General features: G+C 43.4%; 1 protein-coding gene across 2 annotated transcripts in view; it reads right to left on the bottom strand.

Annotated features, from left to right (window-relative positions):
* LOC139689390 (beta-1,3-galactosyltransferase 5) overlaps nucleotides 1-24150 on the bottom strand; it is a 280003-nt gene that overhangs the window by 116624 nt on the left and 139229 nt on the right. For both annotated transcript variants that reach the window (XM_071586485.1, XM_071586484.1), the window contains exon 3: nucleotides 8778-8876. The gene's annotated coding sequence lies outside the window, so the exon portion shown is untranslated. The remainder of the gene's footprint in view (nucleotides 1-8777; nucleotides 8877-24150) is intronic.

Below are 24150 nucleotides of genomic sequence, written 5' to 3'. Positions count from 1 at the left end.
TTAAAGTAATTTTATTATTCTTTCGGTTCTAACGCGGACCCAAATTAGAACGACATTTAATGAAAGAGAAAGTCGAAACAGAAAGTCTACGTCTTATTCGTCGTATGCATACGGTATTTCCTCTCGATCTAGAACAGCTGAAACAAATAAGGTTTTCCTGCATTCTGAGTCGAAAGAGAAACACTTCAGTTAAGTCAACGATACCCAGCGATCCGCTATCACCGCTCCTGATACCTTATTTAGACCTACGGCAAATCTATGCCAGAAAGCACACTTTCCCTGAAAAAGAAGAGGGAAAATCCCCTCCGTTTATGCGTTCATGGGGCAGTAAACGGGGCACAACAGACCACTCTGAACGGCACCACAACACGCCCTTAACAATCCTAGGGCACGCCGTTGTCAGCATCGCGATGGAATTCCTTGACAGTCACTATTTCCATTATGGCAACAACAAGTATTTTCGAAAAAAAACACCACGTACGGTTAACAGGCATTTAGCTCTATGCCATTCTAAATTAAAGGAAAAGCAACGGATACGGCTCTACGCGACTTATGGAAGTTTTTTAAAAGTCGGGAGGGAGCCAAGCTGATATGAACTACAACGATGGGGAAAATATTGAGGGAATCGAGACAATTGAAAGGAATTCATGCCAGCAAACAGTGGCACGGCTACGGTAAGACAAGATACTCCTGGCAATCATACTTGTGAGTGACTTTTGATGCAACTTCGAAGTACAGGGTCTGTCCCAACAAAAGTATTCTTTTTTTAATGGTGTTTTTTGAATTCCAAGAAACTGAGGGAGATGCCGTGACAATAACTTTCAACGGAGTTATGCGCGAAATGTGCATTACAATGTAACATTTTCAGAGAGTAAAAATCGTTCGCCTTGACAGGGATCAAGGCGAATGATTTTTACCCAGTACCTTGATCGCCGTCGCACACCGCCTTCCACGTGAAGTAGCGAGATTCTCGCCAAGAAAAATGTGGCAACGCTACCCCAGCCACCCTCATTTCGGTTCCCAAGAATAAAACGGAGTTTGAAAGGCAACCATTTTGGAACACTGGATAACGTCGAAGGGGCCGTGACGAAGGGGCCGTGACGAAGTCCCCGTCGACGCCCTCCAGGAAGCGCACAGCGACTGGCAGAGGCGCCGGCATCGGTGTGTCGATGCACAATGGCGCTTTTTTGAAGAGTTTTATTAATTGGTACTTACATCTGCAATGTTTTTCTTCCGGAATTATTCTACTTATATTTGGTGCAGACCATGAGTAAGAGGACCATTTCAGCAGGGTAATGGAGCCCTGTGTGAATCTCTAGCGCTCAAATCACTTCTAACGCACTGTCGTTTGAAAGAGGCAAACTCGTGGTGCTTCTCCGGCGCAACAATAAAGAGTTAGCGGACCATTACTCCTGGTTCATTTAAATAAAAAGTATCTCGTTTGTTGGCGACGGAAAAAGGTGAAGCCACCGAGAGATGAACAAAAACCGAAAACGACAGGCAGCTAAATGGTCCACAGTATTCATCGTAATTGCTTTTTTTCAGTGCTTCCACTCCGAAGATGAGTGAAAAACGACGCACAATCGAGCAGCTAAAAGCACCTCTTCTACATGGCTTCGAAGGCCGAGAGGCAAGCTACACGAGACACCATCATGCTGACGTTGGGCACATTAAATATTTCTAGAGCACCTCAGATTTGACTTTTTATTTTTCTCCTATCATCATAAACTGGGGGGTCATTACTGTGTAAAATGCGATACAGTGGTACGTAACATAATAAAACGTTGTTAAGCCGACGTAAGGGCATATTCTCGAAACATTAAGGCGCAAAACCCTTTATGCAAAAAGGTTAAGAAATGATGGCTAATGAAAAACGACCAATCAAGTCATTATACATTTTTCACAGGTCCTTCCTCAAAGTAATTTCATACCGGGATCGTCCCATTAAAACCATTCCACCGACTCTGCTTTTTGAAGGCAGTAGGAATTAGCATTCCATCGAAAATATTAACAGCAATTCGTCAGAGTGCACTGGCATATAATAATACTGAATGTCTCCACGCATAAATTTACATGTTATTCATTTGCACCCTGATTCTCGCCTCGCTGTGGAGAATGTCGGCACTTACTCCGAAGGTGTGCCTGCGCAGATGGAAATCCCAGCAATGGTTGGACGACTTCCGAATTGAATGCCCAACATGAGTTCAATAATGCCAGAGGTTGCTGAAGAACTTCCGCCTTGAATGCTCAACATGAGTATAATAATGACAGCTAAAGGATAAAATTGACGAATTAAAGTAAAATAGAAATTTATCGAGATAAATTTGCGTTTTCTGTCACAATGCCCCGAATAACAACTAATCATGAATATACTGGTTTTAATGGTACTCAGCATGACCATCAATTCCTTTTCCAATTTCAACAATCGATTTTATTCAAACTCGTTACTTCGGAAATAAACGTTTCGTAGAGAATTTGCCTGTCAATCTATCATTATTTTGCGTGAGAATAATTAAGTGGTTATGAAATATTTATCATCCTCTGGAATTTCAGCTTTTGGCAACATGCCTCTCCACAATTCCGTTGCCACATCAACGAGCACTACATTGCAAGAACTTTTCTCCGCTCATCTTTTCTATGCGCGTCTTGCGCTCGAATCGTCAGCAGATCAGGAAAATACACATATATCCACTCGAGCACCAAGGATACCATTCAAATACGCCGAGGTGATCGGAATGGTGTGCTAGCTAATCTACAGGTTTCCCACCCAGAGGACCCCTGCTCGATCTTGGAGAAAGCAATCAATTTAAGTGGTATCCCAATCCCTAATGGGGATGCTTTGTGGAGGTCACTTTGAGTGAGTCCGCCGTCCGTCGAATGGGACGTTAAACTGCGGACCCCTTGCTGCCTTTCGATAAGAGTAGGCTAATGCCAACACCGGTTTTCCCTTCATCTTTCCTCCTTTCCCATCCATCCCTATTGGCACAAATGACTTCAGCTGTCGGTCGCCTCCCCTAATTAGTACCTAATTAAGACAGAGCCTGAAATTATTGCATATTTCGAGCAGGAAAGCTTCTCGAGGACCCATGACTCTGAAAATCTGGCCCGTGACCTGATACCCTCCAAAGGAGATAACTTTCTAAGGCATAATTATCATTCATACAAAATTAAAGCATATTTGAATATAAAACATGATTGGAGGAAATATTTTAACAGATCACTTGTTTTCTAATTTTATTTGGCTTCATCCCTTCCAGACTGCGTGAAAAATTGACAGAATCTTATCTGTACTGCCAGCACACCATAGTGATAGACGGAAGGACTAACGTTTCCTCCAATATCTTCGTTTCTTTACGTCTTCGCCAGGTGGATTTTAAACAGGGATGCCGAGCATTTAGCAGGACCGATCGTATGGAGATCGGAACCGAAGAAGTCAAAGACCCACTAACCCCCCCCCCCAAAGGATATCTACTACTCCTGCTTAATCAAACAACGTTGGCTTCTTGGGGCGAAGGCGGCGACAGCGGTTTCTCCTAGATCCTTTTTCGTCGCCAAATTTAATTTCGACTTGAGACATTTCTCTGTTTTATTCCGATTCCCAGCTGCTACATGGCACACCCACTTGCCCAAGAAATAAATCCATTCATTACCTCCCTCGACTTTCTAGCCACGTGGGTGCCCCCGGGAACGAAGCGGCAGACGCTGCTGCCAGCGGAGGCCGCAGCAGGGACGAGCTGCACGGCCAAAAATTGCCCCGGATGATGGATGACGATGGATGCCATTCTTAAAACCAGGCATGTGCCACGGCCAGATGTGGAACATAATTAACTCCGGCATATGATAATACACTTTCGTAGTCCTCGATCAGGAGAAAATGCAGGGAGGGCTTGGAAGTCACGGGCGCCTTCGAGTGAGGCTGGGCGACAGCACCACGGTCCCTCCCCCATCTCACCACTCGAGCGGAGTCACCATCCCGGACGGCCCGTACTCCATTCCCCAAGACTACGGAGGCACCTCCCGAGAGACCGCGCTAAATATCAAGCGTTAAGTGACCACTGTACAATACCTGGGGAGTCATGCCAGACCTCACGATCATGTAATGGATGACTCTCTTGGTATAGATAGCGTTTAATCGTTCCTTTGGAAAGCAATCTTTTGACGAAACTATGCCTTTTTCAAAATAAAAAAGGCAAAATAGTTGTAGATGGGGAATTACCAGAAATGATGACACGTTTTAGGCGAACTGATCTTAAGGGCATATTTGGGTCAAGTTGTACGATGCGAGTCATTAGAATACATTTTACTTTTTGGACACACTGTGTTATTAATTTACATTCGACTAGGCAAAGAGGCGACATGAATACGGCTGCCGGTGTACCTCAAATGAAATACCAACATGAACTGCAACTGCCATCCAATTTCGACTGCCAATATCGAAGGACTGGTCGACTCGAGCTCGTCCTTGGGAGTGCGTAGGACGGAGCACTAAAGCGGCGTCCACTACTACATTGCCGGAGTTATCCACCGTTATGTCCTCTGCTCTCATTCAAGCAGATACAAAAATCGGGAACTGGTTCTGATGATCCCATTAATGTAAGGATATGCGTCGAGGGCACTTTCCACAGAACACCTCCTTAGACTAGGGTGAATTTCGAGAGGAAAACATTTAGCACTAGTGCATTTTCTCTTCAAAAATCCCTCTTCATTTGCTTTTTGAGATTCTATAGAACTTTTCCTGAACCCAATCTCTTATTTTGATCAATAGAACTCTTTCCAACAAAAACTAGGTATCTTGGTGAATAAAACATATCGCTTTGGGAGCCCAAACTACCTCCGCAACGGCTTACTACTAATAAAATATGTCACAGCGATATGTAGAGTAATATTTTATCTAATCATCTAAAAAATGTTGTCAAGTTATTTTCCGTTAAATGTAACATTAATACCTAATCCTAGTGCATAATGCCTAGTCAAACGAATACGTTGGGTTTACCCAACACATTCGTTTGACGCACTTCCAAGGACGAACTCGAGTAGGCCAGTCCTTCGATATTAAAAGTCGAAATTGGATGGCCGTTTGACTCAAACCAACAATTCAAAAGCTTTGAAGCTTTTTTCACTCTCATAACAACATAAAATTGCTGATAGTCAAAATGTGTAAATGTATGTACGAGTGAGAATCACATTTGTGTGCGTGTGTGTGTGTGTATATATATGTATATGTATACATATATACATATATATATATACATATATACATATATATATATATATATATATATATATATATATATATGTACATCCTCAGAAGCTTCCTCAGTTTCGGCCGTGACTCACAGTTGAGTATCGTTCGGGGATTAGGAAAAAAAGGCGCGAATGCGTGAGGCATGCTCCTCCGTGGCCTAAGCTTCCTCAGATGTGCCCATTGATATGGTTGAAAACTTGGCTCGGCTGAACAGTGAAAAGGGATCTCCAAGCTTGCATCTCGTCAATAACGCCCGGAGTACAAAATACTGCGCTAAGATCCAAGACTTCATTAGCCGCACAGAAACTTTAAACTCTCCCATCTCTATTCTGAGATGTTACTTCAAAATAAATTAATTCATCACTCGACTGTGTCCACTTAAAAAAATAATTAATGGAACTTTTTATTATTAGGCAAATTTTATTCTTCCGACCGTGGTTTCAAACTATTGCCGTTATTCTCCTGGCACAGGCGATCGAATTAACCAGTCTCCTCGTTTACATTTTTCTAAGGGACTGGAGAGGAGTGTGGGGTAACCTTGAGTAGTGGAAGAAGAGGTGGATGCATAAAATACGGGGAGAGATTCAGAATGGCGTTTAAGTGGGGAGTGGGGATGGGGTGGGAAGGTGGGACCAGGAACAGCGATAAAAGGGACGAGGATATTTGGGGGATATGTTAACAGTTTATGGTAGACGGAGTGGAGAGCATAGGTGGTGGGGGCAGGAATAGGCTCACGATGTCCAGTTCAAATCAGTCAACTCATAAAAACGGAAGGGTAAAATCCAGTTAGCATGCAAAAGCCGATCGGGAACTGGTTTCTTACTACTTCAATCGAAATTACGAAGGCTCCAGGAACAGGCTTCAACGAGAGAGAGAGCATTATTAACTCTCCAAGAAATGAAGATATGTTGAGTTTACAGGGAAGAGTTGCGCCACGAGAAGGTTCTGACATCACAGTACTCCTAAGTTGACCCATACAAAGTAAAATACATACACAGCCATTTATACTTTGAACACACAGTATTGAGGAAATAATTCGGAATGGAGCACAGATTCTATCTATGAAGGTGGCCAGCCACCAATAGCTCACTTGTGTCGTTTTTACTGTGATGTTTCGCTTGAGAACACAAATAAGTCTAAAAATTGTATTGAAGCTTTATGAAATGAGTTCCAGCAAATGGAATCTCACGCAAGTCAAAAATAAGGGTCTGAAGTACTGCCAACGTTACGAGTGATCCCGTTAATATGCCAGGCTAAAATACATGCTTTTAGCTTTATAGGGTATATTTAACAAATGCAATGTAACGAAATGTAGTCTATTGGATAACGAGGGAAATTTTAGCGAGCTTTGTAATATGGAGCTTTAACCACATCCTGGTGCTGTTTTTCGACCATTAGCCTAGTATAAATCGGGAGGCTGGCAAATATTCCGAACTGCCTCTCTTCGAACTTCCTGGCCTCCGCCGACGAAATCGTTAGGCAAGGAGTGCAGGGGGGTTGAATGTCGACATAGCAGGTGAAAATTTCTCAAAGGCCGCTAAGCGTCTTCCAGCCGCCGTTTTGCGGATCAGTTGATGCAGGAGGCTATTAAAAGTATTATGCCGCTCTCTTTGATGACAAAAAGCTTTTAATGCAACTAACGTGGCATTTATTTCACTAACCTTATTGGAAGTCATATTTTCACATCATCAAATGGGATATTTCACCAATGCTTCGTTTTCTCCGTTGGTATGACCCAATTAAAGCCTCCCCAAAGGCGAATCTCGTCCAATCTATCAAAAACGATAGCCCAACCAAGTACCTTTCACACGCCTGACAACGTATGCATTTTATAGGGTACTTATCGATACGGCCAGATCCTAAACAAGGATGCAATATGGAATGGACGTAATGTCTCAATGATTTTTAACGCTTGAGGTTATATTTAAATGCATGAAAGTTCCCTTTCTAAAAGATTTTACCTCGCCTTAAGTGTCGACTTTCAGTGCAACAATTTCAGAGTGTAAAAATCATTCGCCTTGACAGGGATTCGAACCCAGATCCCTCAATATCCGGTCGAGAGCTTTAGCCACTTAAGCTATCGAGGCGTCCTCTTAAACTCTGAAATTTTGGGGCTTCCCCGCAGTTCCTTTGGAATTTGTCAACTTTCAGTATGCAATGAAAGCTAAGGATGCCTCTTCAGGGGCAAGAATCACGTTTTTTTCCTGAACAGGCACTACATAGGAATTACTAATACAATCATTTACGCTTTATACTCGCCTTTCCCTACATATTGTAATCATAACGTAGAAAATCAAATTAAGTACCTTTCATCTTAACACATCTCAATTTTAACTGCTCAATACACTATTAAAGCTTCGAAACTGACGTCATCAGAATAGAGAAATTAAACCATACGATTACATGTTCAGTGCACGTGGATACCATCTGGAACCCGAGTTTTCCCAATTACCTTTTACGGGCCTTAAAATTCCTACCCGCCCAAAGTACGAGGGTCATCCGGAAAGTAGTACCCGTTCGTGCCGCATGAAGTGCTGACGACGCGAGTAGCCGCTGGACGAGGTCAGATAGCTTCAGTGGCTTGTCTGCCTTCTCTGAGCCAAGTTGCGTGACGCTAGCATTGCCTGTGTTGTTTCTGTGATTGTTTACAATGTTTAAAAAAATTGAGAACGCCGCCAGTTGTGAAGTGAGGGCAGTGATTAAATTCCTCAATGCAAGAAACGTTCGCCCATGTGATATTCATCGCCAATTAAAGGAGGTGTATGGAGACAATGTAATGGACGAGTCGTCTGTTCGGCGGTGGTGTCGCAACTTCAACATGGGGAGGGGGAACACACACGACGATGAGCGTTCGGGGAGACCGTCTGTCATTACAGACCAACTGGTGAGCTCAGTTGACGAATTCGTGAGGAACGATCGGCGCGTCACAATTGATGACATCTGTGAGCATTTTCCCAATGTTTCTCGAACAATTGTTCATGAAATTGTTAAACACCATCTGCATTATGCAAAAATTTGTGCAAGATGGGTCCCTCGCGTATCTCAATGAGCTGGCGGCGAAGGACTATGCAGCAGGAATACAGAAACTTGTCACACGTTATGACAAATGCCTTAATTTGCTTGGAGATTATGTTGAGAAGTAGTTTAAAGTATCCTCTTTCAAATAAAATTTTTTATGTTTGTTAATATTTACTTTTGTGTCTTTATTTCACGAACGGGTACTACTTTCCGGATGACCCTCGTATATAGGCGTTCGGTGCACAGGCCAACAGAGAGCAATTAGTGAATCAAAAAGACATGAAACCTCCAAGAAATTTAAATAGTTGGAAGGAACGCACAGGATCATTGCCAGGACGGGCAAACACCGGGCTGGGAACATTTAAGCCGCCGTTTCCATGCCCACCTTGGAAAAGGACGTCTTTTCCATTCTAGGGTTAGTTAGCCAGGGAAGATCGGGAGTTGTCAACTTGGCTACTGAAGTAATTCCACGCTTAATGGATCGAACATCTTTAAAATCTGGAGCAGTACTCACCCAAATCGATGCAAAGGCGTTGAGAGTCAAAAAACACGACCGGGGGATCCCGAGGAGTTAACCTTTTCCGTGCGGGTGAAGGATGCACCGCCACAGCAACTAGAAAGATAAAATAACAAGGCTGGTAAACAAGATGACAGGCTGAAAGGAAGTACTGAATAAGCCCTGGGAAAGATTTGAAAATATCATCCGTCCATAGTATTTATAACACATGTGTTTACCAAAGGAAATATCATTGCAAACATTTACCGTTCAATATTTCGTCACACATATTGCGCCCTCCTACGACCATTATTTCAACATTGCAGCGACGTATGGAGTCGCATAGTCACAAAACAAAATAGCGACAAAATAAAAGATCTCAGCTCCGTTTTCGAAACAGCTATGCTCTATATAAATAGAAATCCCTTACGATAGCAGAAATTACCCCAAGCTCTCCAGTATATAACTCCCCTTATCTAGAGAAGAGAAATTTCTGTTGAAGTATTTTTAAATAAAATAAATCTGGCGAATCGCTTTACACGACCAACCCGGCCCAAAGTTTTTAAAAATGTCGGTCCCAAAAAGCGAGGAGGCTTCAGATTTTCCCAGAGGTGTTTCCCAGAACAGACATGAACAAATAAGCGACTTCGCTAGAAAAGATAATTTATCACGCTTCATTCTCAGCCTTCGATATAATTACATGAACTTCATGGATTCTAATTTTGATCTTTTGTCATTAATTCTACCCGGTATACTTGGACGATATCTTGTGAATGCCTGATAGGACATTTCGATTCCCTTATTTAGTTTTATTCTTTTCGTACATTGTTGCTTGATAACCTAGTGTTAGCATGGAATTATTCTGTGATATTTATGTTATGGGCGTTTTCCTAAGCCCAATGTAACACATCTCAGTGCGGAAATTAAGAGTCGTTTGAATTAATAAATGACATTACCTTGAATATAACCGCGGTAATGAGGCATCGCTAAAATATGGATTGCATTGAGGAACACGGGGCAAAACAAGTGCTGGGGATTGACTCTCAACTTCAGCCTTCCGTGCGAAGGAGAACACTCCAGAGGAGCGTGCGTCTGCTTAGACGATGCCATCCAGACCTGTTGCGCTCTCGCGGAGAGAAGGAGACAAGCTGTTTCGCATTGGCTACGGCCCATCTCAAACGGTTGCAACGGGCTCCTCGGAAAGAGTTTTAATAAGAGAATGATCCGTAGTTGACAAAACAGCAGCGGGATTTGTTCCCATGCTTACGAGAAGAAAGAAACAGCGTTCCAGAGATACTGAGGAAAATCTATTTGTAGTCCCACTCCAGTAATAAAAGAGTATTTGAGGCTAGAGATATGAGCAATGTTACTAGGGTCGCAAAGTTCCTATAGACATACAGCTGTCAATCTCCTGCATATCGATGAATTAATTCTCCTTGTTTTACCCCTGTGATTTAGAGTTAAAATAATCTTTCTTCCCTCGTCAAATGTTTGATCACAGAAAGATTATGCACCCTAAAGTTCCAAATCGCAAAACATAGTCACATTGAATTAGTTGAAAAACAAAAAAGACAGATTACAAGGGTCTGCGCTCAAACATCCGTTTCTCGCACCCCTCGTGGCGACTCACCCAGCATGACACAATTAGGGCACAATATTAAACGGAAAAAGTTAACATCATTCCAACAGTAATATGCATCTCCAAATGGTCTAGAGCTAAAAATACAAAATATCAATTTGAAAAAAAAAATAAATGTTGCAGCAAATACACCCCTGATCCAAGAATCCGTAATTTTGGACGCATGCGGAACAGCGAGAAAATATTTAAGGCGAAATAAAGCAAAATAAAACATTGATTGACACTTGTCAATGCCCCATTCAATTTATCTTTGCGATAAACTTGGAATAAATATAATGACAATTATTTTTACTCATCTTATTTCTCATCTTCCACGTGGTGAGGTTTGGACTGAATGGTCCGTCATTTTTCTCAAAACAGGAATATTCCCTCGTGGAACACATACACATGGTGGATGTAATTTTTTAAAAGATATCAACATAATACAAAAACAAAAAAATACAACACTACAAAATCAGACCAAGTGTGGATTGAAGAGATGTACACATTCACGACGCAAATTTGAACAGGAGACTGATGCACCAATGCTCAAGTTTTAAGAGGCGGGGATAGATCTCACCAGAAACTAAGCCCACGCCAAGGTATGGAATTAATTCACTGCTTCACCATTAGGGTCGCGCGCGGGAGGCAGTTTCTCTGTCGTTCGCCTTTCCTGAGTCCGGTTTCCCGCCAAGCTCGGGCAGCCAGAGAATTTCGCCGTTTCTGATTACAGACGGCGCAGTCGAAGTCTCGCCCGCTATTTGACGCTAGGCCATCCGGTGGCCGGGTCCTCCGACCATTGGGATACCGCGCAGAGAAAGACAAGAGTGGAGGTGGTATGAAAAACCTTTAAGTCTTATAAATTCATACGAAAAACTGCTCTCTGGAACTATCCGCTGAGGCTGCGTGAAATTACTCCAGATTACCGACGTTTTGGGCGTAATACGCTAGACGTGGTTTAACGACCTGGTCACTCCGAAGACCCCCCGATCTCTCCTTTCATACATATCTAGACGTCATCAGGGAATTATGACTTACCATACATCGTGGAGACAAAGCACGATACCAAATTGACTTCATCCTTGTCAGGAAGAGATATATAAGAACCCAGTTAAGAAGGGTAAGAGTTAGTTATCCCGGCGCAGATACACAGGCGCTGAGATGAGCTCCTTGTGAGGGAGGCGGAAATATCTAAGAAGCCATGGATAACAGCTCAAATAAGAGGTCTCATAGACGAAAGAAGAAAATACAAGAATCTAAGGAATGAGAGCGAAAAAGACCTCTATAAACTATTTCGGAACAAAAAAATACGAGAGCGCAGGAAGGCAAAGGAAGAGAGGATAGAAAGCTGCTGCGAGGAAATTAATTACAACATGAAAAAGGGAATAACAAGATGGCTTATAAACTAGGGAAGAGGCGATTCGGGGAAAGAAAAAATCGAAATGGAAAAATGCCGCTGGAAATGGAGCCGCTAATGGAAAAATACTAATAGATGATGACGACATTGGGAACAGATGGCAAGAATACTTTGAAATACTCCATCAAGCTCCCAAACCACTAAAATATGGCTTAATCAAAGCCGAAGGCATGATAAGTAAAGACGATCGGGGTTCGCAGATACTAAGAAGCGAATTCGAGAGATCCGAGGCAGACCTGAGAAGCAAGGCACCAGGATTTGACAAAATAAACGGAGAAATAATCAAGGCTCTCGTGGTCAAAGCGAAGGATGCCCTCTATGGAATAATCAAAGATGGCAACGACAGTGGAAAGATACCATTGCATGAATGAAAAATGATTGCAATACCGCAGAAACCGAAAACAGATGAATGCGAAGAGCACAGAACATTGAGTCTGGTGACTCAAGCATCAATAAACCTTACTCCGATAATTAGTCGAAGAATGGAAGGAAACCTCTCAGAAAACAAATTCGGATTCCGGAAAAACCGAGGGGCAATGGAGGCAACTCTCGGCTTGAGAGTTCTGGCCGATAAAATGAGACATGTAAATAAGCCATTATACGTGGCATTAGTGGACTTGGAGAAGGCATTCAACAGTGTCGAGTGGAACAAGATACCAGATACTAGACTTGGAGTGGTTCAAGATACTAGAAGCGCTTAGATTAGACTACAACGATGGAAGAATAATCCATCACCTCCACAAGAATCAAGTAATAACAATGCAAACGAAAAATTGAAGAAAAATAGAAGACAAAAGAAACAAAGGAGTAGGACAAGCATGCAACCTCTCGCCAGCAATTTTCAACGTATACCTGGAAGAGGCAATAAAAGAAATACAAGAATTGGGTATCAAAATAGCCGAGGTAGATGAAGAAGAAATCAACATGCTCCGGTTTGCAGATGGCATCGCAGTAGTGGCGGAAACGCGAGAGGACCTGCAAGCAACTCTAAGAGCTATGGACAAAGAACTGGGGGAATATTATTTTAAAATCAACAAGAAGAAAACTAAAATCCTTGCGTGTGCAGAAGAGAGAAGCTGAATTCAGATATCACCATTCGAGGGGTGAAACTAGAGCAAGTGGGATCCTTCATCTACCTGGGCAGCAGCATAATATGGGATGGAAAAAGTTCGTCGGACATCAGGCGAAGAATAGCCCAAGCAAAGAACGCATCCATGAAGAAGAGGCAATTAAAATGTTCAAAGAACCTACGGCTGGAAGCGAGGAAGCAATTCGTCAAGACTTTCGTGTGGAGCATGGCGCTCTATGGTTCCGAGACTTGGAACATTGGGAAAGTGGACCAGCGAGGAAGAGAAGCCTTTGAAACATGGTGCTGGAGGAGAATGCTGAAGATTAAATCGACCGACAAAGTAAGGAACGAGGAAGTATATAGGAGAGCAGAAGAGGATAGGACCATATGGTGAACGCAAAGAAAAAATACATGGATGGAACACACATTGAGGCATTATGTATTGATTAGGAACTTAATAGAAGGAAATATAGAAGAGATGATACCAAGAGAGAGACCGAGAGATATGCACATGGGACAGCTTAAGAATTACCTAAAATAGAGAAGGTATCGGGGATTGAATGCATCGACATTTAATAGATTAGAATGGAGGGCTGCAGTGAACAAATCCTAGGATTGTAATACATATGATACATAATTGGACCGTAAACAGGTTTAAAGGCATAGGCACAGACGAGAGGCAGTTCCTCGCAGCGCTTGCCCATGAAGTGCAGCGAGACGCCTCTTTCGGGGATGAAATTATTTTAAAAAACCATGTAGAACGCAAAGGGAAGTCGTCGTTATTCTTTGTTTTGGTATCAGGTGTGAAGCGAGTCCTACAAAGAGCACAAACGGTAGAGAATCACCCCGAGTTTGACACCGAAAGAATTCTACGGCCCCCCTTTACCTTGGCAGAGATGGACCACAATGGGTAAAGAGAGAAAGAGAGAGAAACAATTACTGAAGGATTTAAGTATTCATTCTTCCCTCACGAAACACACCGATAACAAAAGGAAACGCAATCACCCTTTTATTTTTAATCCAAAAAGAAAAAATGATACCTTGATTCGAACACTCATTATCTGATATAGCTGCAATTGTAAAATCATCACAGGTAATCTCAAATACGCTTACATATACGTGGGTATATTTACATGCGTGTGTAAGTGCATATTTATACATAAACGACTCCACCAGACACCTTTTCTGGTGTTGTTTAGATGATAGAATCAAGGAGGCATTTTTCTAAAACATAGATATCAGAAGTGTAGTTCTCTGCGGTGATGACGCATGGACAGTACAAGTAAAGAAAAGAACTGGTCAAAAGCAATGGAAACTGTGCTTAAGACGAACAACGGAAACAATATAGAAGACGGATCGAAGAACTGACGAAGAGTTGGATAAAGAAGTACCGCAATGAAATGCCGTGAGAATACGGGGCGAAAAAACTTACCAGATATATTATGAGACAAGATGGCATAATCTTAGCCGACGATGGAAAAGTGAACGTGAAGAATGACATATGAAAAACCCTGCATAAGGTTCAATGAGCAAATAACGGCACCCGTAAAAAAAGAACAATATGGGTCAGCATGATGGGGGGTTGGCCGAATGAGCTTTCGTGGCTGGCTGCGTCAATTCAATCCAAGGACTGAGAGCCACAAATTTAAATATAGTGAACAGTAGGAAATAGTATTACGCGTTAACCGGTGTGGATGTTTCACGTCCATTCAGTTAATTCATTCTGTCACCATGTAAATTTCCATCCTTCTTTTATTTAACCGACCTTGGATGGCTTCAACTAAAAGGAAAAGATTTGCCTAGTGGTACTAAGTTATCAAAATGTAGGTTTAATACTGTGGATATTTTCCGGAATGATAAGAAAGGTGCCCCATTTAATTAATATATTTCAACAATTAGATTCGACGGATTTACATCATAATTACATGAAAATCACGTATTGAAAAAAATTACTGTTTGGATAAGGAATTAGACCAGGAAGGGGGTGGCAGGATGGATAGGTGGATGCAGTTTTGTGGGACCGACCGAAACCTACCTCCCTATCTCGTCAACTGGTGGACCGCAAGTGCGCGAGATGTAATGTGTCCGGTAGCACACCACAGACTCTACTTTCCAAGATGTGGCCGTTTCGATCCATCTCCCGGCGCGGCGACCCACCGCCCCCGCGGCTCGCAAGGATTCTGCGCGCACCCCGGCGGCGATCGTGACACACGGCCGCCAAGGCCCGCGGAATCTGGCCCGGCGACCTCTTTTAAGTATTCCGGCGGCGTGCTCCCGCTCGTCCGCGCGGGGACCTCACGGCGCGGACATCCCCGACGAAGGCGTCCTCCTCGAAGGTCACTACACTTGTGCCATCGAACGAAACGCTGGCCAAGTAGTGAAACCGGACAGAGGGCGGGGGAAGGGGGGAGGTACTGCACGGAAGATATCCCCCACCTCCTGGACAAGCTGCGGGCTTTCGAAAACATCTCCACCCGGGAGGATTGCGGCAGCAGGACCGGAGTTCGCAAACCTGCAATTGACCTGGCCCCGACGTAAAGGAGCAGATTTTGGATTTTGCGGAATCCAAAAATATTTTGCAATCATTATTTATTTTTGAAAATTTAACCTACAGAATCAATAGTATCAGCGATTTCGTTTCACTGTTTAACCTTTTTCTTTGAAAAAATAAATCTCATTCTCCGCAATTTTAACTGCGCACAGTGGGGTGTTTTAACAGATTGCGAAAATTATTCACATGGTGTCAAAAAGCATTATTGATATGGGAAGGATTAACTGCATGCAATCAGTTATTTCTTTGGTAAGAAAACCATTATTTCCTAGCCGTTTTCTCTCTCCAGCATCGTATTGAAAATACATTCTTTGAGGCAATGACACGAGTCGTACATATTAGAGGACCACTGGTTAAAAAAAATGAATTTGGTTGATTGAACCATTGAAAGAAGCGATCAATAAAATATCGTCCCGCTGCTACCAATCCTCGCTCGATCCTCGCTCGATAGTTTTGTTTCAGTCAACATTTTTGTAGTACTATTATATAAATAAAATGTATTGGAATCAGGGCCTCGGGGTAACCGAGACGTATCGATTGCTCGCCCGAGGCTTGACGCTGGGGTCCTCACGATTATTTATCCATTTAAAGTTTTCAACGAAAAGGTCAGGATGGGAAAGACCTAACCTAAATGTGTGCAAACTGGTGTCGAAGGAGGGACCGCTTTTCACACAAGTATTTTATTTTAGCGCGGCGCGATGAATTATGGGTCCTGCTTCATAATACGAGCGATGTCGCGATGCAGCGCAAGGCGACAGGACTTGATTGAATTTAATTATAAAAGGGACTTTCCCTCGATTGCATTATGGAAAAATTCCATGCGGTGACGTTCAGCTCTATTTGGTAAAAGAATAGTTCACATTTCGTCAATTGGGAGCATTGGGGCAAAAATAAATGGAGATGATTGACAAAGTTATTAAAAATGCACTTTCATTTTTGATTTATAAATAACATTGATTTACCATGGAAATATCTGTCCTGGAAATGTTTCGAGTCAAAACTCGATTCTCATTATTACTCCAAACCCTTTTGAAATGAAAAATGAGATGTGTATGCCATTTACTTCGCTCATGGGAGGGGCAGAAGTTAACTGAAAATTATGCAAGAGTAACATATGTAATGGATTAAGTACAACAAAGAATAATTAATGCAACACGACTGTAATAGAAGTAAATATTGAAATAAGAGGAGCTTAATTCCATACGACAATGACCCAGTCGAAAGATTTCTTTGAGGGAGTCATAAAAAAGCTCCTTCCAGTGATTTCACCGAGACAGGAGACCAACATGAGAGTGAACCTTAAAATGAACAACCCTAGTTCCAAATTAAATAATGCCCATTATTGATAATCTGAAATAATTAACAGAGCAGCTCTAGTTCAATGTACTCGCCAGCTGTTTCATTAAGTATCACGCAAGGTATTTTTTCCTCTTAAATTATTTCTCCTCCAGAGGAAACTTTGCATTAAATTCCGTAATGAAAATAGCTCAAATTCTTGTAAAATGTACTTCAGGGCATATGATAAAATTGTTTGATGGAGAATTACAAACGTTATATATATCCAAAAACATTTTATGTACTGATCCTATCACTTATCCGGGTTAGAAAGAATTAAAATTCATAATTAATCAGCAGGTGGCCAGATAAGGTAAAGCCCTTAATACGAAATTTCTGGAGCAGGGCTTACGCCGTTACTCTAAGACTTCGTGCTCCTTCTGGGGGCTTCCGAAGACGGCCGACAACCCCATGGGACTCGCATCCTTCTAAGAGGCGTTTAACGGGCATTACTTCAGCACCGCCCAGCCCCTCGTTAGGTAACCTGGATATAGGGATAAATGTGCAGCTAGAAAATAGTAAAAAGAGTGTTTCTAGAGGTACTTAGTTGCATAGCGTCAATAACAGCTTGGGAGCATTGACACTTTGCGTATGCTACGGAGAATAATGTAGAGAGCCTTGCAAATACGGTCTGAGGGGGCTTCATTTCCCTTCAAGTTGATTCATAAATTACCTTTATCTCGACAGCAACTTTTCAATTTATTTTAATACTATGCTTTATTATCATCCTTTCCAACTTTAACAAAAAAAAACTGACCCACACCTTTTTCGTCCAATAATACAATCTTTTATCGCAATAGATTTTGTAATTGGTTACGATGAATCAAAACCAATTTCGATAGTGTGGATAGAAGGAAAAAAACAATGAATTTAGGGTTTTTTTGGCAAGCAATAACTCGCCTTCTGCCTGCGGCTTCTCGTATCGACTCCATTATCAAAAGGTTTAATGCAAATACAAAACCATTGATTTGTTTCCATTATTAAGCTTGTTTTTCATTTTTTCAAGAAAATTACATAGTTTAAAAGCAAAATATTGCTTTGTCTACTAAATGAAAACCAAATTTAATAACGCCTAGAGAGTATGACAATAAGCTATGAACACGATCTCTGGTCGGACTAAATTTTCCAATATTCTGAAGACGCCAGAGGGAATACTGACATTAAAGTAAACAATGAAATTTTTTCTTATTCGACCCGTGGAAACCAACATATTACATTCCCAATTGTTCTCAGCTGATTACAAGCCTTCAGCGCGAAGGTCCATTTGATGCGTGGGAGCAGAACTCACCTGGTGCTACTAAGAAATACGACGTGACGATGCACACCCTCAGGGCAAGAGAGTGACGTAACTTCTTCCTCTGTGGAGTTCCGGTTCTCAAAAGAGATATTATATCCCGAAAACGATTCACGTTATCTTGCGTTTAATTAGAGCGTTCTGAGGCAATACCCGCGTTAAAATCACGTGAATCCGGGATGGACAGTCCCACCCATAATCCAAGAACTTTACCGAATACCAGAACTTCTTAGCACGCGACTAGGAGAAAGGTGATCAAACCCTGAAAGACACCCTTACTCGGAAAGTGTGCATTTCCCACGTCTCGGGCGTCGATGCGAGGAGATCTCTCCTCGCACCAAATACAAGACAGGCTTCACGTTGATTACTAGGACGGTGGGCTAGATTAGAGTTGTTCGATCGGCAGTCTTAAGCGACAATCATACGGCAGATGACTCCCATTATAATTCGCTTGGAAGCTCACATTTTACTTTTGTTAAACTGCAAGCGAGTTCACCACCCACGACTACCCAGTTGGAGGCCTGGATCACTGAACCACTCGAGTGAGGTCCGCGACGAGTTTCGTGATCAAGCAGCGCGATTTTTACCTATGTATGTTAAATAAATTATTACATTCCATTATTTTATTAAATAATTTATTACTCCAACCATAACCGGGGCAGGGAAAGGAACTGCCCCCCTTCCCTGATGTGTGAATTTCACACGACGTCGGTTTTAGTTCTGGGTGAACTCTATCATCACCTACCAAACCGACCTTCGGGTTGATTACTCTGTTTATGGTATTCTTTTATCCCTCAGATGGTAGTTGCCCAGTGTGTACAGGGTTCAGAGGGCTCAGAGTCATTGAAGTTCTAAGTAAATGCGTCTCTGAGCCCTATTACCTTCGCTCGGTCTGTGTGATTTTTTTCGGATAACCATTTGTCATGGCCAACCGCATACGGTAGGGGGATAGACGACCCCCTTTACCTATTTACTCCTGAATTTCACTCATTCCATACAAATGCCCAAGACGAGGTAATCTCCTCCCTCTAATATTACGCTTACCTTCGAGCTTCGAGTATTTCTATGACTATAATGATTACGACGACTACTTCAAGTGTGCGGACGCAATTCGCTTCCAAAGTCGAATCGATATGACAGTAATAGATTTGACGAAAATGGATCGGTCGCGACGTGTCTTTTGCTCGTAAACTTCAACAGGTCTCCCCGAAGAATAGCTGCACACTTTTCCAGGGCGAGAGAGCAGCCCTCAAGTCCGACGGGCGGCCCGCGGGATCATTTCCACGTCATCTGATCCAGCCGCCACCGTAGCAATCGCGCCCCACGCCGCGTCACGGAAGATCTCGACATTTGAGAAATTGTGGCGGAAGGTAACATGGGGGGGTGGGGCGGGGAGGGGGGTAGGGAGGGAGAGGAGGAGGGAGGGAGAGGAGGAGGGAGGGAGAGGAGGAGGGAGGGAGAGGAGGAGGGAGGGAGAGGAGGAGGGAGGGAGAGGAGGAGGGAGGGAGAGGAGGAGGGAGGGAGAGGAGGAGGGAGGGAGAGGAGGAGGGAGGGCCGAAGTCCCCGCCACCCTTTCATTTCTGAGCCTTTTATATTTTTGATGAGTCCCGCAGCTAACCGCTGCTCGGCCCCGATTTCACACGAAATTTCAATCACAACGCGGGCTCCAAAGGGTGAAAGGGGCGGAGGAGGAAGGAGACCGAGGGGCGGGGGTCAGGCGAGCCCGGGTGCGAGTCTCGTGGCCGACTCCCTCCCGACCCGCCGCCCGGAGATCGCTTCCACGGCGGGGAGGCCGCGCGGACATTTTTGGTTTAGGGCCCGGGTATCAGATCACTTACCTCCGAACGCGGAAGTGGTAGTCATGGGGACGTGGGGGGAGGGGGGGACGGGGAATCCCTTGATTTTCTCCAACCAACTCTGCGGATTTATCTCGCACACTGTGCACTCGACGGTTGGCAGCGGGCACTCGAAGGTAGAGCGTGACGATAAAATACGTACATTTCATGCAGAATTGATGAAAACTGCAACTTATCGATAGCTCTTTCACATGAATTAGTTATTTAGCACGACGTAGGTTTTGTTCAATTCAACAACCTCCGCGCAATTTCTATCGTATATAGAATATAAATCCGAAGACTGAGAGACCGCAAGCCGCCGTTCTTTCCCTTCTATTGCTTACAACGGCAGGATCTGGTAGGCCTTCCCTCCGAGTCCATTGTAACGACCCGTGTCAAACCCATTGGCTCTGTTACCTTCGAGTATTTCATACTGCCTTCTCTACGGTATGCGTACGGAACCTTCGTCGTGCTGAACTAATTTAACCTGGAAATTATCTGAATTATTTCATCATGAAGCAGGCACACAACGTTCAGACGAATACAGCTTAATTTTATGGCCAAATTACCTTGACCCTACCCTTTGGAGTAATATTTCGGTGCCTTATCTCCAACAGAGAACCTCATCCTCAAATGAACGTAAACAGCGGACAAAAAGTGCTGGAAAAAATAGGAGTGACCTTGGGTTGAGATTTAGTCGACGTGGCGTTACCTCCGGAGCGCGTATTACACGTTTCCTCTAAGCGCACTGCAGTCGGCTATGCTGCATTCAGCGAGTCGCTCGTATATTGCAATCACGGGAACCTCAACAAAAACGTCGCCAAGGAGGAAAGGAGTGTCTCGCACAGGGAATACCACCGTGTGGCACTTACAACTCAATTCCTCTCCATCTCATTGTGACCAATTGGTAGGAGTAAATACGAACAAACAACATTGACCCGTTATTATTTTAACCGTGATTTTTTTATCACGGTTAAATTATTTAATAAAGTTTTTATATCGACCGAAAGCTCTCCGTGATTATTGCGTTCACTCCGCCTGAGCTACAGCTTTGACTGGATTTTAAACATTTTCTTCTCGACCAAGACTTAAAATGCCGACGAAGGGAACGCCGACAACACGCCCCCTCCCCTCCCCCGGAGAAGGACAACCTTCCGGCGGGCAGGAGTCGAGCGTGCGGTCCGATTAAGCAGTCGCCGTACACCCATGATGTCAACGACGGACTCCTTCCTTTCCCGCGATTAAAGTTAGGCGGATTCATTTCAGAACGGCCAACTCTTCCATTTATTTCCTCCCAAGGAGTTCATTTTGCCGCAAAATGTTCCCTCGACAAAAACAAATGCAATAAACACCAAATATATGGTGGTGTCATAAGCACCGGCCTAAAGCGATTTAGTACCTACTTCCTCTCTCAGTGGACGACAGCTCAGTCGACGATTCGATTGTGAATTCGGCGGCTGTGGTGCTGCGTTGATTATACGGTTACTTCTCTATGCTTATATGACTTATATTCATTACTACCTAAACGAAAATTTAATCAATATTGGTGCCATGGCTACAGCCTTGCATTTATCAATGATCTTAATTCAAGAACAAGGTGCAGTTTTGAGAATGAAAAGTATAGGATAGTGTCCCGGGAGTCACTCGATAAAATATTTCATTGCGATTGTAGAAAGGACAGCACAATTCAATTTACACAATCCACGCACCAACCATGGTTCCAACACAATGTGTCACAAGCAAAGTTGTCATTGTTTTCGTTGTCAATCAATATTTGTGTCGAAACTATGGTCTATGCATTAAGTTAAATGAGGAGGTTCACTATTGTTGTCCTTTATTTATAATTGAAACAAGACTTCAAGCAGATATCTTAACTCAAACCTTAACTCAAAGAGAAATGAGGAGTCACGCGGATTTCGGAGCAATTTCAAGTGACAATTCAGTTTTCGTGAGTGATGCACCGAACGGAGCTTGATAGCGGAGATACAATTCTATTGACTAGGAGGCTCACGAGGAAAAAGCAGACTGGAGACCAAGAGCGACACGGGCAAGAGTGCACGAATGAGCACTGCTGACCACATAAATATACTTGTGATGCCACCACAAAATCGGGGCGAACGTGGGGAAACCAGCTAAGTAGGGCCTGCGGTGCCACCGCGAATAAGTTTGCATTTGTGCAACGAAGAGTGGGGAATTACGGCGACGAGAAAGCGAGGGAAGCACACCATTTTTCTGTAGCCAGAGTTCTCTTCGATTGTGCCGCAAGCATTTAGAATCCGTCTTGGACAATACTGATTTAGACATTGAATAAAATATAGAGAGAACATTTGCCGGGTCCGAGACAGCATAAGATTCGTTCCAGAACAACGCATCACACAAGTACATACATATTGTTGCCGCTTCAGACTCAAAGAGTCAACGAAATATGAAATGATCACCAAGGTGTCAATCGATTAATTCACTTACGATGAGGTACAAGTTACAAATTAAATGGCTAGGTCAAACGATATAAGAAAATTAAATACGGTTAAGAGGTCAAGTTAACAGTGAATATACGGCGTACATCTCGTAAATTTCACAATCACACCTCAGAGGGACTTACAATATTACCAATTAACAGCAATCTCCATATTAAAGACATCGTCCTATCCTTTTTGTACGTGGATTGTATCCTGGCACCCACTGCCACACCCTTTCCCGGCGGATTCCACGGCACCGAGCAAAACAAGCGTATATATTTGTGTAAAAATAATTTTGGGCAAGAAATTACATTTCTCTCATTAGTTATTTTAATATAAGGTCATTAGAATTCGCTATGATGAGTAAAACATTATTAGTAATACGTGTATCTCTACAAGATGGAGATGATGGCGTAAGCAAATTGTGTCATCGATTGTCGGTAAACAAAGAATGGCGATAAAGATAAATTCGACCGAGATTTCACGACAACTTTCAAATAAACGTCTATCATTTAAATGCCATTCAATCACGCTGCTGAAGGTTGTTTGCGGCATGCTTTGTGGCATTCCATTGAGATGAATGAAGGATACTGAGTAATTTTCCCCACAGATCTTTGGGAAAGTCCCTACTTGTCTTTCATTCAACACTCATATGAAGGTTCACTAGCACCCAATCGATATCAGCCTCTCTTTGATTTTATGCCATAAGACGCCTGATAACGTGTGTAGTCACCCGGCTATCATCTTCACCGTGAATTACTTTCCGAAAGATTTTTTTCATAGTAGTAGTAGTAGTTTTGAGGGGAGGCGACCGACAGCTGAGGTCATTTGCGCCATAGGGATAGGAAAGGATTAAGGGTAGAGAAACCCGGCGACGGCATTAGCCTTCTCTTTACGAAAGGCGCCAAGGGGTCCGCAGCTTAACGTCCCATCCGACGGACGGTGTACTCACTCAAAGTGCTCTCCACAAAGCACCTCAAGTAGGGATCGAGATACCACTGAAAAATATTCAACACCGCCGGGATTTGAACCCGGACCCTCTGGGTGGGAAGCCAGTACGTTAGCCCCCGCACCATCTCGATCCCCTCTTTTTTTCATTCTGGAAGTAAACAGTCACAATCGGAGTCTCCCAAAAGTGGATTCTGGCAGTCCGAAAGAAATCGGAATAAATTACGGTAACGGGATCAATCCCCATTCCAATCTTTGGAATCAATCCGGACGGTGACCATTCTAATCTAGGATTCCGCTTCGGATGGAACTTCCCCCGATCGACACAATAGCCGCGCCGACGAGGAGAGCCCGCAGCCAGGGGGATCTGCTTTGCCGCCTCGCGCCCCCCCTCCACTCCAATTCAACGTCGTTCGCTTCGCCACGCTGGATGCCATCTGTCCCGACAGCCGAAGAAGACTAGGCACGCCTAACCCACATCAAGAGTGAAAGGGTGCTACTACTCTCACCCGCTCCCGGAAGTAAAACGATATTGAAGATGCACTCACGAGAGAGGGCATCCAGTGCCCTCTCTCGTGAGCCGTAATGCCAACGAGTGTGGATCGTTCGGCATTGGATATCGTTGGCATCCCGCGCAAAATATAGGCGATCATTTTACGATCTACATATCGCACATCTACGTCCTTTGTGCTGTCATCACGATGTTTCCGGGATGGTTTGTGACGAAAGCAGGCTTTATTCTACCGTGAAATGCGTAAGGAATTTTTCGCCGCTTCGCAGAATGATGCGTCACGATTTTTTTGCCCAACGAAAGGGACGGAGCTTCGCGAATATTTCCGCTGTTCCTGCCCGATCACAGTAACCG

This window comes from Hetaerina americana, unplaced genomic scaffold (assembly GCF_022747635.1).
Source record: "Hetaerina americana unplaced genomic scaffold, ioHetAmer1.1.p SCAF_23, whole genome shotgun sequence".
NCBI lineage: Eukaryota > Metazoa > Arthropoda > Insecta > Odonata > Calopterygidae > Hetaerina > Hetaerina americana.
Note: the sequence above shows the minus strand (reverse complement) of the source record. Positions and strands in the feature narration are given on the sequence as shown.